Here is a 17,744-nt window from a genome sequence, read left to right on the forward strand (position 1 = left end):
TCTCTTTGCCGTAGGAGCGGTCAGAAAAACACGTGGTTTCCCTCTTGATCCCTACGTTCTCCGCCTCCATTTCTAGCTGTGGCTTTCTATTTATTCATGAGGAGGGGGGAAAAAGGCAGTTGGCTCAAAATAAATCCTAAACCACACCCAAGGGTCGGATATTCAGGGATTTTTTTTTAATATCCTGTCTACGTTGTTTCTAAATTACAATATCTGCAGAGGTAATGTGATGCAGACCTCCTCCGTGAGGGCTGCCTCGGATTGGATTCCGAGCTGGTAATCCTATCCGCTCGCTGGATCTCAGCCCTCTGGGCTGCCCACAGAGGCCGTGTCTATGGCGGTAACCGTAGCTCATTCTGTGCCGTGGCCCAGCTTCCTCTGGTCATTGTGGAGTGACAGCAGGGAAACTGCACCGGAGCAACAGATCACTCCAATCCTCCCTCTGAGAGCTAGGCGGATGTATTATTTATAGTCAGGCTTAGGGCCACGGTTCTCCCGGGAGTGGGCATGAGTGTGCTGACCAGCTGTTGCAGATAATTTGTCTAGAGACTATTTTAAAAGTCTTTGAAACTGAGCAAACCAGCATTTGGAGAAACACCTTCTCTTTGGGTTTTGTTTTGTTTTTCAGTCTAGTTTTCCTGAGCCCTGTTGTCATCCTAGACGGTCTAACCTGCACCAAAATCCATTGACCTTGGCCGTGCTCAAGGAACACTTGGAAAACGGTAGATTTTTCTGAAACGGCTCTCATGATAAATTTGTTCTGTGTGTCTGGGGTGTACATTTGTGTGAGGGGGTGTGTGGGTGGGTGCAGGGGGATGTGTGAAAGCTACGGCACAACCTCCCGCCTGGGTTTGAGAGAGTCTGTCCCTGGCCTGGAGCTTCGCCACATGGGCCAGACTCTACTTCGAATCTCACCATGACGGGGCTCAGAGGTGTTAGTCACTCTGCTTGGCCTTTTAAGCGGGCTCTGGGGATCTGAATTTAGAGACTCACATTTGCAAAGCAAGTGCTTTTATTGACTGATCCATCTCCCCAGCCTTCTTAATAAGATTTTTAAACACCTCAATTTTAAAGAAGTATCATGTAATAATTCCTGGGCCAATGAGATGGTTCAGCGGGTAATGGCACATTCTGCCTAAGCCTGGAGACTTGGGTTTGGTCCCTGAGACCTACTGCAGGCTTGATGCAAGTACCTTTACCTACTGGGCTATCTGAAAGGCCTGAGAGAGAGGGACAAAGGACTACAGTGCCAGCGCTCAGGAGGAAGAGGAGGGAGGGTCACAAGCTTGAAACTAGCCCCTTCTACATAGCAAGTTCCAGACCAGCCAGGGCTGCATGGCGAAGTCCCATCTGCAGAAACAAAAATCAACCATTTACGCAGTCAGCACAAATGTGCTAGGGTACTGTTAGAACGCTTACCTGGCATGCATTGTTCCCCGGCCTAAAATGAGCAAGGTAGCATGAACAGGTAGTCTCCACATTCAAGGGGTAAAGGCAAAAGGACCAAGAGTTCAAGGTTATCCTGGGCTATATATAGATCAACTTAAGGGTCAGCCTGGGGCACATTGAACCTTATCTTAACAAACAAACAAACAAACAACTCCAAATCTCTTACCATCTGGCTCTGTGCCTGATACGGTTGTAATCTGTTTTCAAACATCCATCATTACATATGATGCTTAGAGTATTGCCTGTTACTGTGAGTGGTGACAAGTGCCGTGTGGAGTAGGTTAGAAAAAGGGAGAAGTAATATTAGAAAGAGAGAAAGGGTTTTCTTGTGATTGATGAGGCAGGAAAGAGTTCTCAGAGGACAAGCATTTCAGGCTGGAGCTGGAGGGACCTGCCAAACTGAAAGTCAGCTATGCAAAGAGACAGAATGTTCTGGGCTGAGGTGGCAAGCGTGTAAGGTCTGAAGGTGGAAAAGAGCTTTGAGTGTCAGGCTTAAAGAAGTAGCTGTTTAATACATACGAAATAACAGGGGAGAAATCAAACACGTGTGTGTCTAATACATATGAAATGATTTGGGGGGGAGAAACCAAGTCTGTGTCCAGTGCAGATGAAAATTTTAGGGAAAAGCTAAACAGTGTCTAATACACCTGAAATAATTTGGAGAGAAAGTCAACAGGCAGAGGCAATGTGCTTGGGACAGCGTGTAAGAAAAAGAAGACACGAACCTGCCTCCTTGGCCACACTTCCTGCTATTTTCTAGTATTGTAGGATGAAGATCACACAAATCGATATGAAAATGATCAAGGGTAAACGGTATGGGTTAACAGAAAGGGAAAACACATGACTCGCAGCCCTAGGCAGAGATGACCTGCGTGCTCACCTTTGTTAGACTATCCTGTCGTAGGTGCTGAACACATCTGTGATCAGCTGGGGTTTACGTTTTAAAATTACAGTTGTAAACTGTTCTGAGACAGGGTTTCATGTGTCCTACACTGGTCTCAGACTCCCTATGGAAGAGAACTTGAACTCTTGATCCTCCTGCCTTCGCCCAGAGAGGGTTGGGATTTCAGGCACTAGGAATCACACCTAGGAGTTTATGTACACTAAGCAAGCCACATGGGCCACAGCTCCAGCCCCGAACTAGCACAGAAATATAAAAAGGAATGAGACGACTTTTTAGACACAGCAAACCTCCCAGAAGAGAGTTGTCTTGGTGACCTAATGAAGCTGTATCTTTGTTTTGTTTTGTTTTCTTTTTCAAAACAGGGTCTCACTATGTAGCCCTGGCTGTCCTGGTACTTACTAGGTAGACCAGGCTGGCCTCAAACAGATATCTACCTGCCTCTGCCTCCTGAGTGCTGAGAATAAAAGTGTGTCACATTATGCCCAGCCTGAAGCTCTACCTTAATTTTCATTATTGCTTTATTTTATGTGTATGGGGAGTTTTTCTTGCACATGTATGCCTATAGCAGTCAGAAGGTATTGGGGCCCCTGGAACTGAAGTTACAGATGGTTGTAAGCCACCATGTGGATTCTGGGAATCAAATCCTGGTCCTCTGGAAGAGCAGTCAGTACTATTAACCACTGAGCTGTATCTCCAGCCCTCAAACTTACCTGTTGAGGTGTGTATGTGTGTGTGTGTGTGTGTGTGTGTGTGTGTGTGTGTGTGTACTGAGTGTGTATACCTGCACGCAGTGCCCTTGGAAGCTAGAAGAAGGCTTAAGGTCTTGAAACTGGAGTTTCATATGGTTGTGATCCACCTGATATAGGAGTTGGGAATTCAGAGGATCCTGGGTCCTCCGAAAGAACAGCAAATTCTCTTAACCCCTAAGGCAGCTCTCCGGCCCTGGAGCTGTATTTTCATACACATGGAGACTGAATGAAAATGAATCTGCTTTTCTGAACAGTTTGGGACCACAATGAAGCCCTGTCTCAAAAAGGAAAGAAGAAGAAGAGAAGGAGGAGGAGGAGGAGGAGGAGGAGGAAGAGGAGGAGGAGGAAGTGGACAAAGAGGAGGAAGAGAAGGAGGAAGATGAAAACGAGGAAGAGGAAGGAGGAGTAGGAGGAGGAGTAGGAGGAGGAGGAGGAGGAGGGAAGGGTCCCTTTGCATGTTACTAGGCCACAGATAGCCACTCTGACCTAGCTTGATCTGACCAGGTGTCTGTCTTTACACATGCACACCTGTTTTCCAGTGGACCCATGAAAGGTTGCCTCAGCTCTCCATCCTTAGCCTCTATTCCTATACCTGGAAGACCTCCCTCTTGACGGTCTGTGCTGCCTTCATTGCTCACAGGAGTGAAAGGAGCCTGATGATGTCTGGGCTTCAATTAGTGTACATATCAGTTTATAAAAGATCAATTCTTCCTCACTCAAGACATCACAATTGCCAAGAACACTGTTCAAGGAAGACAGGCTCTGGGGTAGCGCTTTCTTTCTTTTTTTTAGTATTGGTTGGTTGGTTTTTTTGTTGTTTTTGTTTTTGAGACAGGGTTTCCCTGCAACCTCTGTCTCTCTCTCACTCTTAGACCAGGCTGGCCTCAAACTCAGAGCTCTGCCTGCATCTGCCTCCTGAGTACTTGGATTAAAGGCTTGGGCCACCACCACCACCCAGCCCTGTTAGCACTTTCTAGCTTTACAATTCCTCGAAAGTTACCTAACTTCCCTGATTCTTCTTTTCCTCCTTTGTAAAATGGTAGAGACAGCCAGATTTCAAACGATTCCTGGCAGAGTCTTGCAGGATCGAGTCCTGGGAACTGGACTGGATGACACAGGAATGAAAGACAGACACCGATACAGAAAAGCTGACATCGGGTGGGCCGAGCTTGCTCAGAACCTGCCAAGTTGTGCCTTTAAATGAATATTGCTTATTATATGCTGGCTACTCCAGTTCCAGGAAGCTGCTAAAAAAATAACACAGTGTGGGCTGGGAATATAGTCCAGTTGTTAATGTGCTTGTCTGGCATGCACAAAGCCCTGGATTCAGGGCTGCAGAAAGATGACTTAAAGGTTAAAAGCTTGGGTTGCTTTTTGGGGGATCTGTGTCTTAGCACACATGCCAGGTGGCTCTCAACCACCTGTCATTCCCCGGAGAGCTGATGCCTCTGCCCTCTGAGGGAACCCTCATTCATGTGAACATACCCCAAGTTCCATCACATGAACACAGAATTAAAATACTCCCCCCGCCCCCAAGTCCTGGATTCAATCCCCAGTACTATATAAAGTGGCCATGGTGGTACATACCTGTAATCCTGGCACTTGGGAGAGAGAGAGGTTATCCTGAGCTACATAGCTTCTTGTTTATAGCCAGTCTGGGCTTCATGGGATACCTCTCGCTTAAAAAAAAAAAGGTGGAGGGGGCTGTAGTTGTACCTCAATGGTGGAGTGTTTGCCTTGCAAGCACGATGCCCTAAGTTCAATTCCACAAACAAACAAACAAACAAATCCCTACAACATTAAAATCCTCCAAGGCACGCAGGAGCTTCATGAATGAGAACCGGCAAAGGAACACGCATCGCATCAGAGTAACCTGATCTATAAAGCTCGAATACCTCATTCAGAGGTGGCTGTCTCAAGAAGAATGACGAGTTGAGAGTTTATTTCCCACACAGTGAAAACTCAATAGCAGCAAATAGGAGCCCCTTTGTGGCCTAAGGCTGCTGACTCCTCCCACCCGCCCTCTGGCCACACCCCCTCGACAGAAGAGCTTCAGCAATCCTGAGCCTCCGTGTACCCGTGCTCACTTGGTGCTTTAGAACCCTCATGGTTTTTTTTAATATGCTGCTGGGAAAGCCCTTCCTCCTGGTCCTTTAGTTGGGTGAGTGGCCCTTACTCCCACCTACCACTCCCCCCTCGCCACCTGAGCCTCCTCAGTTATACCTTCCTCGCCCTCTTATAAACTAAGTCTTTCACTTCATCCCTGTCACTGTTAGGGTTGTTCTGCCAACCTGGGCGATGTGGCAGAGAGCCAACACTTATTTTATAGAACTGGAGCTGGCAAACGCTGTAACCGTCAGTGTGGTAAATCTGGTAAAGAGGGGTTTAAAGGTCATCGGATGAAGGAACAGAAGTGCTTACAAAGCTGATGCAGTTATCCTCCTGCAGCCCAAGTCAGAGCAACTGGCACTCAGAAGGAAGGCAGGTCAGACCCAGAGGCTTCAGGAAATGGAGCATAAGGGCTGGCATTTGATACCTGCAGACTGGGTTACAAGCAAGGCACAGGACAGTCCTGTGCAAGAAAGGGTTCATCCAAAAAGAAAGCCCACCTGTCGCTAAGGAAAGATCACAATTTAATCTCTTCCTGGGTAGTTCAGGTGAGTGTGGGTGCAGTGTGTGATGATGATGATGATGATGTAGCTCCCCAAAGAGTTACTTTTCAAGCTTACTCTTTCTCAGCCCCCCCCCCCCCGCCTGCCCTTTCTCAAACACATTGTCCCCTACCCTCTTGTGGGCCTTTTCCTTAGGCCATTCACTCCGCGAGGCATCTGCCCCACTTTCCTCCTGGTATCCCTCCTACTTGTTTCTTCCTATTCTCTTAGCATGTCGCTTACCTAGAACCTTCTCTCATCCCCACAGCAGGGCAGGGACCTCTGCTGTAAGCCTTCAAACACTCGGTATCTCTGCACTGACTTTTATCATGCCATGTGATAAAAAAAAGAGTGATGGGGAAGAGGAGGGAGGAGAGTGAGAGCTGAGAGTTGGGAGGAAGGGGTGTGTGGAGAAGATCCACTCATGTGCTTGAGGAAAATGGAAGGGCACTAGTTCCAAAAACGTGCTGGGCGCTGAGGGTGTAGCTCCATTGGTAGGATGGTTGCTTAGCGTCCGTGACGCTCTGGGTTGAATCCTCAGCTCACCACAGTGCACACTTGGGAGCACTGGGGAGGTATAACAAAGAACAGAAGTTCAAGATCATCATCAGCTACGTGGCGAGTTCGAGGCTATCCAGAGAAACACAAACCTCTGTCTCAAACAAAATGAAACAGGACTTGACAGGTGGTTCAGTGGGTAGGAGGCTTGCTGTCAAGCTTGAGGATCTGAGTTTGAGCCCCAGGACGCTCAAGGTAAAGGGGGAGAAGTGACTCCTGCAAATTGTCTTCTGGATGAATACATGTGAGAGATGTTTGAAAACAAAACAACAATAAAAACTCTGTCTTATTTCAGACCTTGGTAAGTTGTCTAAGGGATAGGAACAGTTTCTCCTCATCCACAGAACGGGGAGAGAGGGTTGTGTGGGGATTAATGAGATGAGTAGAGCATTTAGTCTCTTCAATGACTAACAAGTGTGGTTACTCAATAAATACATTTTCTGATCAGTGGGTGCCCCACCTCTTTCTGACTTGAGGCTCACGCCATAGGAAGGAGTTAATGCCTGTGGCACAGTAGAGCTAGCCAAAGTCTGTGGCTGAGGATGTCGTACGCCCTAGTGGGGGAGATACTGTTATTGTGCTGAATCGAAGTGTTGTGCATATTAAACAGCCTTCCAAATACTTAATATTTGTACCCGTATAGTACTGCTTTTTAGCTTCATTTTGCAGCAGCAGTGGTTAATACAGACGCTCATAACTGCTCAAAGTGCCGAGAAAAACTAACTTGAATGCTCAGCCCTACCTGGAACATCTCACGTCTTCTGTTATGTCGTTTCATCATCTATGCTGTAAAGTAGGAAAAGGCTGTTTTAGAGAGTCTATCTCACTGAGCTCTACTCCTCCAAGGGTGGGCCGTGTATGAGCCCCTATCTTTAAACTACATTTTCAGAGAGCTCGAAGTATATTGTAAAAGGAGGCCCCGAATCTGTTGCTAATTCTCCTCTCCAGTCAGAGTTAGTCCATTGTCTGTTTACTCTGCACCAATTATACTGTTTGAATTTGTTTAGGGGTGGAATCTCCAAGAAGATTCCTGGAGTCATGGCCTCATTTAGAAATTCCTAGTTTGGTGCTTATTTATCATGATCTCCAGGGCATAAGGAAGACAAATAGGGCCAGACAAAGTTACTTCCCTAAGATAATGAAGGATAGTAAGTTTAGGACTTTCCTAAAAAGACTCAGACATAATTTTCTCGAGAAAAGACATAAAATGAATCACAATTCAGAAAGCCCCAAGAACTGAACAAGCAAAGACCAAAACCTAAAAGTGAGAAACAGAATAACAGCGATCATAGCATTTGACTCAGCGTTGCTGGAACTTCGTCAAACAGCTGTGCTGGCCTCATGACTTTCACCATTTCCAGTGGGATATGGCTGTGCCACAGGCGGTGGTGGCAGCTGAACAAGTTGTGAGTGGAGACAACTAACAGAATTTTAGATACGAGTGTGTTATTATTGTCCAAATACTCTTTAAAGAACTAGTATTGTCTTCATAATCCCAGCTATGCACCTTGGCATAGTTGTCTTTTAGTGTCCACAAGGGATGGATTCTAGGACCTCTGGGGATGCCAAAATCTACCTTAAGTCCCTTATATAAAATGGTGTGGTATTTGCATGGAACCCTCACACTCTTCCTGTAAGTTTTCAATCATTTCTATAGTACTTGTAGTGGTTTGAGTAGGTATGGCCCTCAAAGACTCATGTGTTTGAATGCTTGGCCCATAGGGAGCCGTGTGACCTTGTTGGAAGAAGTGTGTCACTGTGGAGGCAGGCTTTGAGGTCCCCTATGCTCAAGCTACATCCAGTAACTCTCGGCTACCTCTCCAGCACCATGTCTGCCTGCATGCCACCATGATGAGAATGGACTAAACCTCTGAAGCTGTAAGCCAGCCCCAATTAAATGTTTTCCTTTATAAGAGTTGCCGTGGCCATGGTGTCTCTTCACAGCAATATAATCCCTAGCTAAGACAGTACTCAGCTGTGATGATATTTTAATTGTCAACCTGATAAAACATAGAATCAGTCAGGGATTGTTTAGATCAGGTTGGCCTGTGGGCACAGCGGTGGGGGAGGGGTGTTGTCTTGACTGTCTGAATTGACTGGAAGAGCCAGCCTGAAAGTGGGTGGTAGAATTCCCTTGGTTTGGGTCCTGTGCTGTGTAAGAGTAGACAAGTGAGCTGAGTACACATTTGTTTCTCTCTACACTCGGCCGTGGGTGTGATGTGACTAGTTCCTTTAAATGTGTGCACTGACTTCCTCAAAGTCAGAGAGTGTAAACCGGAACTGTGAGTTAAACCCTTTCTCCATTAAGATGCTTTTTGTCAGAGTATCTTATCATGGCCACAGAAAGGAAACTGAAACATCAGTGCATCACAGATAGCCTGGCTTAGCTTCTTTTCTACTGCTGTGAGATGACACCAGGACCAGCTTCTAGATGAGAGCTTGTAGATGGGGCTCACAGTTTCAGACGGTGAGGCCACCTTTGGTGGGGGTATGGCAGTATGTGGCTATGAGGATGAGGATGAGTATGGGCAGTATGAGTATGGTGGGGAGTCAGGCATGGTGCTGAAGTAGTAGCTGAGAGCTTACACATAGAGACAACAACCAGGAGGCAGTGAAGGAGGAGAGAGAGAGGGTAGATAGGACAGAAGGGGTGGGGGGAGAGAGAAAATAAGTGCTAAGTGGGAATGGCGTGGGATTTTGAACCCCCAAAGCCCACCCTCATTGACAAACTTCCTCCAACAAAGCCACACCTCCTAAATCCCTCCCAGACATTTCCACTAACTGAGGACCATGGGGAGCAAGTATTCAAATATATGCGTTTATGGGACAATTCTCATTCAAACCACCACATGGTCCATACTGTATTTCCTGGGAAATAATTACAAGTCTGGATAAGCATGATATTTCAATATACAATTGGTTGAATCTCATCAACTTGAAGGCCAAGAGTGTCTGTAGGATGCCTAGACCTGAATTCTTGAAAAGTGAGACATATTTTAAAAGTGATTTCCACCTGGGCATAATAGCTTATCTTCGTAACCTAAACACTTGGGAGGCTGAGACATAAGGATTTTGATGAGTTTAAAGTCAGCCTGTGTTATGTAGCCAGGACCAGCTCAGCTAGAGTGACACATAGCAAGATTTAGTCATTAAAAAATTTTTTTACTTAGTTTTTTATATCTCTGAGATAAAGGTCCTACAGGGGTCATGCTGGTTCAAAAGCCAATGTCTGGAAAGCATCCGTGACAAATATCTGAAGTGGTGTATAACCACTAAGAGTAGAAAGAGTTCCTTATGATGATAATTTAGCTTGTTAGGATATGCTGTCCAATGGAACCTCTGGGCACATTTGCAATCCCATAATTAAGACTGATAATAGCATCATAAAACAGAGGAATTATCTTCAGAGGAGAACATGGGAGTAAGAACAGGGAACCGACTCTTTAAAGTTGGGCTCAGGATAGTCATAGGAGACTCCTGCGTCTCTTCTCTGCAACTTACCCTGCCAAGTAGTCCTTTGAGCAATAGGGCTTGCACATGGCACCACATGAGTCAAAGGCACTCGGCCTCATCTGCTGACTGGCAGCCTCCAGCTCGTCTCACTGCTGTTTTGTTTGCATTATTTAAAAGCTGGTGAGGCTGAAGTGCCCGTGAAGATTCACTGTGGCCACTAGATTTCCATTGCAAAGTGCTGGTCCTGTCCTGTATTTTTCCCTTGGTTTGTTCTCTTTATTGATATTAGGTGGCTTAATCCCATAATGGTTCTTTAAATGCTAAGTATTTAGTATTAATGCTTTGTCAGCCACATATGCCTCTACTTATTACTTCCTTTTGAATTGGTAAGAGATGTCATAAGCATAGCCTTGAGACAGACTGGCTCTGCCATTTATGAGCAAAGTGGACACACTCCAGTGTTCGTTAGCTTTCTGTCACTGTGACAAACTACCCGAGATAATCAACTTAACAAGGAGTGGGAAAGTGCTGTCACCAAAAGCATGCGCCACTATGCCATTTTATTATTATTATTTTTTATGGTGTTGGGAATTGACACGTGCCAGGCCAGTACTGTGCCTCTGAGCTACATTCCCAGCTTTCATTTTTGAATTAAGCTGTTTTTCTTTTAGATCATTTCATGAGTGTTTTTCCTGAATGAGTGTGGATTGCACATGCCTGGTGCCAAAGGAAGTCAGAAGAAGGCACCAGATCCCCTGGAACTGGAGTTATGAATGGTTGTCAAGCCACCAAGTGGGGCTGAGCCATTGTCTTCAGCCCCATCATCTTAGATTTTGACTGGACATGTGTTGGGGCATCTCCTTCTATTTTTCACATTTCTCTTTTATTTGAAAATGTTTTTTGAGTTGTACCTTATGACTCATTTTTTCATCCCTTAGTTTGTCAAACCTGTGCACTGAGCTTAAATTTCCAATTGCTTCCCTGTTATAGTAGAAGTTTTGTTGGATTCTTTTAAAAACCTTCCTGCTCTTGGTTTTGCTTTGTTTTCTTTTCAGTCCTTGATTCATGCTTTTATCTCTTTCAATATGTTAAACATTCTTTTTTTAAATAACTTTTTAACTTTATTATATATGCATTGGTGTGAGGGTCTCAGATCCCTTGGAACTGGAGTTACAGACACTTGTGAGGTACGATGTGGGTGCTGGGAATTGAACTCAGGACCTCTGGAAGAGCAGCCAGTCCCCTTAACCTCTGAGCTGTCTCTCTAGCCCAAACATTCTTATTTTGTTACCTATGTCATACTTCAGTTTCAAAGTCTGTGTGGGCTAGATTCTGCTGCCCATTTATCCTCTGCGGATCCTTGTATAAACTAGCATGTTTCCTTGTGTAAATTCTAATTTGATTAAGAGTTCCCATTTCCAAAAAAAGAAAAGAAGAGAAAACAGCTGGGTGCGATGGTGCATGCCTAACACCCAGGGAGGCAGAGGCAGATAGACCTCTGTGAGTTCAAGCCAGCCTGGTCTACAAAGTGAGTCTAGGACAGCCAAGGCTACACAAAGAAACCCTGTCTTGAAAAAACAAAAAAAGACAGGAAAAAAAAAAAAAGAATTCACATTTTTGGAAGTTTTTCTGTAAAACGTTTTGGGGAATCTGGTTAAATTTGGCTTCCCTAAAGGTAATTTGCTTTCCCTAGCTAGTTGGAAATACTACCAAACCAAAATCAGGTTAAAGCAAATTGCTTCAGTTTTTTAGACAAGCTTTAATTTAAAATTAAGAGGCAGGGAGGGCTAGAGATATGGATTAACTTTTTCTAACCAATTTTGGTTCCTAGCACCCACACCAGGTGGACACACACACACACACACACACACACACGCAAATAAACTTACATCATTACAAAAAATTTAGAAGTAAAAAACATTCTCATAGAACGTAGTTTTCTATCCTCTCAGAGATGCTTCCACCAGCAGCCTCAAGTAATTGAAACAGTATTCTTCTTGTTAACATATGTGTGTGTGTGTATATATATAGTTTAACTATATACATATATAATATATAACACATATACATACAGATATATACATACAGATATATACATATATATATATATATATATATATATATATATATATATATTAAAAGGTCTCACTTTGTAGTGCTGGCTCTCCTGGAACTTACTATGTACACCAGGATGGCCTCAAACACACAGTCCACCTGCCTGTCCCTCCCAAGATTGGGATTAAAGGCATGGGAGACAATACCCAGACCTTGTTACTTTTTTGTTTGTTTGTTTTAACCATTTCCAGTAGAAGAATGGCACAGTCGGATGTACGTATGCTTTTGGAAAGCTAACCTACAAGACAATTCAACTGGAGTGATTAGGAAGATGTACCTAACTGATACATCAGCGGAGTCAGAAAGTCAAATCCATGACACGAGAGACAGGGGGAAGAAACAGAGTCACTTTGGTTGTGCCGAATTTAAAACACTTCCTTTGTGGTTTACCATATCAACACCCACAAAGAATTTATGAGTGCGGAAGACCTGTAATACCTACCTCTGAAACAGTACAACCAGCTAATTCGCTTGTTTACAAGAACCTCCTGATACTAACAATAAGGGCGCCATTTATTGCGCAGCTTCCATGTGTCAGCAGCTGTGTCATCCATTTCATAAACTTCACTTCCTGAAGCATCATGACAGGCCTTTTTAGGGGAGGGTTCATTATCTGTGTTTTACAGGTGAGGAGGCTGAGGCTACAGAGGACGGCTAACTTGTTCAAGGTCAGTCAGTCGGAAGAGGCCGAGCTGAAACTCAAATCCAGGTTTGGTGGCTGCCAGACACTATCTCTACACAATTTTCCATGACACACACGGAAGGAGAAACGTTCCTTGGAACAGTGGTCATGGCCATCATCTGAGAGACACTGCAACCAGAACTTCTCCACAAGTGCTCAGCTCCGTGAAGCACTAAAATGTCATCCCACTGGAGAAAACAACCAGTGGCTATACACGAGTAACGCCATCAGCTTCACACCAGATAGGCTCTGGTTTGAATACTTTATGAAGGGAACAAACCAAAATCTTCTTCGTTTTGTTTTGTTTTGGTGAACTTGACATGAAGACATAAATAGAATGGAAGCGTAGCTGCTGAAGCTGATTAAACTCTTGTTTTTCCTGGGAACCAGCGATCCTCCTGCAGTCAAAGGAAGTTTGCTTTTCCAACAGCTGGGAACGCCAGAATGGTGACACAGCCTCAAGAACTGAGGCTCGTTGTTCAGACTTCCACACGGGACCCTCTGTTCCTTTCACACAGGCCTCTTTCTTTCTCACATCTGCCTCTTGGAAGACTTTCCCAGGGCGGGACTGAGCCTGCAGGGAAATAGGCGCTGGATTGGGGCTCCAGCGTTCAGAGTCTGAACTAGACCCAGCTTGAACTCTGACGTTTATTATTGCACTTCTCGGCGTCTGCGGGAGACATTCGAGAACAATAAGGTTCCAGTTGGGCGGAGGATCCACTCGGAGCATAAAAGCACAGTTTGGAAGGCAAGCTCGCAGGTCCGAGCCCCGGCTCACCTAGCCCCGCCCCCACCCGCCTAGCCCCGCCTTCAACTCGCTTAGCCCCGCCCCCGCCCTCCCCATTGGCCGGTCCAAAAGACGCGGGGCGTTGTCGGTTTGAATAGGCGAGCCTGGGGCGAGGCGCAGGCGCAGAGGAGCACAGGCGCTGTGGGATCCTCGCTGGCGGTGGGACCCTGAGAGGCCAGGGGAGGGGGGGAGGGAGTCCGGAGCTCTGGCCCACGTGACCCGCCGGGGGCGGGCGCCGGGGGCGCGCACCGGCCTCCCACGGTGCCCCTGCTGGGCTCGGCGTCGCCGCGGGGACCCGCCCGGGGGAAGCGCTGCGGCCCCGGGGCTGCGGCCGGAGTCGCTCATCCCTGCAGCGGCGTCGCGATCCCTGGAGCCGCCGGCCGGAGGGAGGTGAGTGGAGCCCGAGGGGGCGACTGAGAGGGGAGCGGGGGGCGTGTGGCGGGGTCTCGGGCCACGTAAGTTCGCCAGGCTCGGGGGACGCCCGGACCTCGGGCCGGGGTCTGAGCCCGGCTGTTGTCCCCGAAGTGCTGGGCGACGGGGGATCCGGGTTCTGCGGGGCTTGAAAAGCATTGCTGGGATGCAGCGACTTCACGCGTTTTCCGAGCGTGGAACAGGCGGTAGGCACGAAGTTGCATCCCCGTGCATTCGCGCCCGAGGCTCGCCGCCGGCCCCTGGTCTCCAAACCAGGCAGTTTTCGTCAGATCACGTTCAGACTCCCGAGCCTTCGGAGCCCAGCCTCGTCGGTTTTCTGCTGGCAGGTGAAATTGATAGGTCGCTGCGAACGGTTTGAAAGCAAGCGTAAAATGCTGAGACCTTCCCCCCACCACCCCCGACACCTGTAAACTTAATTTCCTGGTGTTTTCATGGCAAACAGGTAATTTTAACCCGCGTCATTTGAACAGTTGAAACGAGGAATGATGGAAGTTTGTATTTGCCTTCATGCATAATTTAACCGCACTGTAGAATTAGAAGAGGCAAGGTCTGGACTTTCCCTGGCGAGGACCGACGGGAGCGCTGTGTGGTTTGTGTTGGAAGTTCTCGTCACCAGCGGAGCAAACTCTTCAGGCTACCTCTTTGGAAGGTTGAACTGAAGGTTTTCTGGCTTGTTAACGATCGTCGTGATTGCTTCTGATAAAGAGCACGTTTGCCTGGGAGTGGGGGTGGTTCTGCATGCAAGAGCACCGATTAGTTATGCTCAAGTACAAAAGCGAAGATCGCTGTCCTTTGACAGGGCGCGCGGGGTGGGGGGTGGGGGATGGAGGGCGGGGCGGGGCGGGGCGCGGCGCAGCTCAGCTCAGCTCAGGGATGCCAGGCCAGTTCCAGGCATCCATAGGTTCCTCTTGCCAGTTATTTTTCTAACTTAAAAGTCAAGGATTGGACTGGTTATGAACTCGGACTGGGGGATATTGTCTAAGCATGTCCCACAGAAAAGCAGTTTGCGTGAATTTTCAGTAAGTCAAACATACACGATTACAGGTGTGTTTTAATGTAAATCTGAGATTTTAATATAGACTACTTAACAAAAAGTAATGGAATATAGTAGTTTTAAGCGTGGCCTCCACACCCCACCGCCTCTATACTTGGCTTTGAACCCTAAGCCATGTGAACACTAAGCAAGGGTTCTGTCGCTAGGTACATCCCAGCTCGTTTATTTATTTGAAACAAGGTTCCTAGGATTCCAGGGCTGGCCTGGAACTTGGAATCCTCCTGTCTGGGGCTCCCCAGCAGCCAGGATTACAGACGTGCCTAAATTACACCTGGTGTAAAATGGCTGGCCGAACCTCGTTTTTTCTCTTTAATTGTTGAGACAGGGTCCCAGATAGCCCAATTTGGCCTTGAACTCTGGTCCTCCTGGCTGCACCTTCCCAGTGCCGCAATGCTAAGCAAAAACAGCCCCAGCCCCAGCCTTCACCTTTTCTTATCCATGAAATATTCCAAGATTTACCTAAAGACACCAACTGTGGACATTTATTTTTAAGACTGTGTTATTCTTAAATTGCTGGTGGGATTGAAACTGCCACCCAGTCTCAGAGCACCAGGAGTAATGAATTTAAATCCCCACCCATCTCTGAATCCCATTTGTGGCACATTCTATTTAAACCCACGCATGTGGTCAGTGTTTTGTTGTGAAATGGGAAGGAATATTTCTGCCCTTCTAACCTTGCTTTTTCGTCTCCTAAATCAGATAACACTTCCCATATCTTTTAACCTTTCTAAAAGCAGGAGAGTAAAATTTTATTAATTTTTACATGAATATAAATGCAGTCCTCACTGTAACAGAAATGTGTTAATACTCTTGTTTTTGCACCATTACAGAATTCTTTTTTATCTTCTGCAGTGCCGGGGGTTGAACCCCAGTTCTTGCTCTCGCATGCTTCCACTGTACCGAGCTATACCCCGCAGCCCAACACTGGTGAATCCTTTGCTGCCTAACAGTTTTTGTCTTCTTCCCAGGCAAGAAACCAAAGGATCGTTGGACATCTGTTATGCACAGAGTGATGTACTTGGTGTTCTGAGAGAGGCTTCTTACTCAGTTTTGAATTTTTGCAGTGTTGTTCACCTCTGTCTCCTCATCCCACCCTGTGCGATGCTGCCAGCTTCCCTTCCTTACATGTAATTTTGCTATTTCTTTGTTTGAGGAGGAAAAAGCCCTACAAGGTTCTCCTTGCAGAAACACACTGCCAAAAATGTGCCCACGCCAGACAGTGGGAGCCCTCACAGTTTGGTACTGTTCTACCTTCTCAGAAGTCTCTTTCACTCCTGACCAATGTGCTTCCCTCCCCCAGAGCAGCCTGTACACCCCACCTCCTTGCTTTTGCTTGAGTTGCTTCCCTTAAATAGAAGGCCTTGCTCTGTTTGCCTAATAAGCTCTCCCATCCCTCACAGTGCCTGCAGTACAACTTTCCTAGCTTCCCCTGGCTTTTTTTTTCCTTTTAAATTAGAATCCTTCTCATATAACCTCATAAAGTTAAACTGAGTAGAAACATTTCCTTCCATAGAAGGTGATTAATAATTTGTTTTATATATAAGATCATGTTTTATATATATTTTCCTATAAGAAATTCTGAACTCCAATTTCTAGAGCCCTTCTTTTGTTGGCTGTCTTGTTTTTCATTTAGGATGCATTTTTGCTTTAAAATAGGTTTAAAGTTGATGTTGCCTTTTTCAGAGGACTGATGTAGTGCTGTTTACTGAGGAAGAACCAGTTCTTTTTGCTTCCACTGTTAAGTTTTTACATTGTTATGAACATGTACTGACTGATTAAAGTTGGTGATTGACCAGTATTGGAATAGTAGCCTGTCCTATCCACAGGGGACACATTTAAGACCAACAGTCTTGAAACCTCGAGTAGCAAGTAGAGCAGTTGTAGCAATATACTGTAATGAAATTGTCATTATTAAGTAAAATAACAATTACTTGAATGAGGACTTGCGATATGGACTGCTCAGGATAGTTACTGGTAAGTGACTAACAGGGCAGGTAGCATACACAGCGTGGAAACACTGGACACAGGATGATTCATGTTCTTAGTAGAACTGGGGACTTTCATCAGGACACTCAGAGTGGTTCATAAGTAAAGTCTTACAATATATTTGCTTTCTGGAATTTAGCACTTAGTAGTTTGGGGCTACCATTTACTGTAGGTAATTGAAACTGAAAAGATGTGATAATAAATGGCTGTGGGTCATGTTTTCAAGAATCTTGGTAACTAGTTTTTCTCAGAGTTGAATACTTCCCATTTTTGACTAATAATTGTTCCTCTTTTTCAATAGTAGTAGTCATGGAACTATTTTACATTTATTTCTTTGAACTCTTATATAATGTTTGTATAATAATTTGTGTAGTCTCTAAAAAAGATAAAAAAGATAAACCCATCTTTACTAGCTAAAAGACTAAGATAGGAAAAGTTAACAAATGTCTATGTTGTTTTTCGTTTTAGAAATTGGGCTTGTTTTGTGCTTTTAGTGTTTTTAGATTGTAACCTTTCCTGTGATCTCTTTCTGTTTGTTTGTTTGTTAGTTTTGACATGAACAGTCCTTTAGAAAGTACTGACTATGTCAGTGTATTAAATTAAAGTTTAGAATGTCTTTTTTTAAGGTTACTGAATTTTCTCCTGGTGCTATGTAAATAACCTGTAAGGGATCAGGTCTCATGCAGCAAGGGGCTTTTGAATGTATGCCTTTCCCTGCCCAATCTGGTTCTCATGAATACTGAATAAATTTCCTTTAATAAATGGCCTCCATTTCCATTCTTTTAAAAAGGTTACCACATCTTCTGTAGCTGAGCTTTACGTTAGTATATCCGATTTAAGTATTAAGCATACTTAGCTAGAGATCATTTTTACTCATGTCATTACAAGTCATTGAAAGTGTTGGACATAGTGGCACACGCCTCT

At 45.4% G+C, this 17,744-nt stretch overlaps 1 protein-coding gene across 2 annotated transcripts in view; it reads left to right on the plus strand.

Annotated features, from left to right (window-relative positions):
• Positions 1–13,533: 13,533 nt before the first annotated feature.
• Positions 13,534–17,744, plus strand: part of Gpsm2 (G protein signaling modulator 2) — a 43,550-nt gene continuing 39,339 nt past the window's right edge. Inside the window, exon 1 of one of the 2 annotated variants that reach the window (XM_021631699.2) lies at positions 13,534–13,738. The gene's annotated coding sequence lies outside the window, so the exon portion shown is untranslated. The remainder of the gene's footprint in view (positions 13,739–17,744) is intronic. The other variant, XM_021631700.2, reaches the window with a different exon arrangement.

Source organism: Meriones unguiculatus, chromosome 10 (genome assembly GCF_030254825.1).
Source record: "Meriones unguiculatus strain TT.TT164.6M chromosome 10, Bangor_MerUng_6.1, whole genome shotgun sequence".
NCBI classification, from domain to species: Eukaryota; Metazoa; Chordata; class Mammalia; order Rodentia; family Muridae; genus Meriones; species Meriones unguiculatus.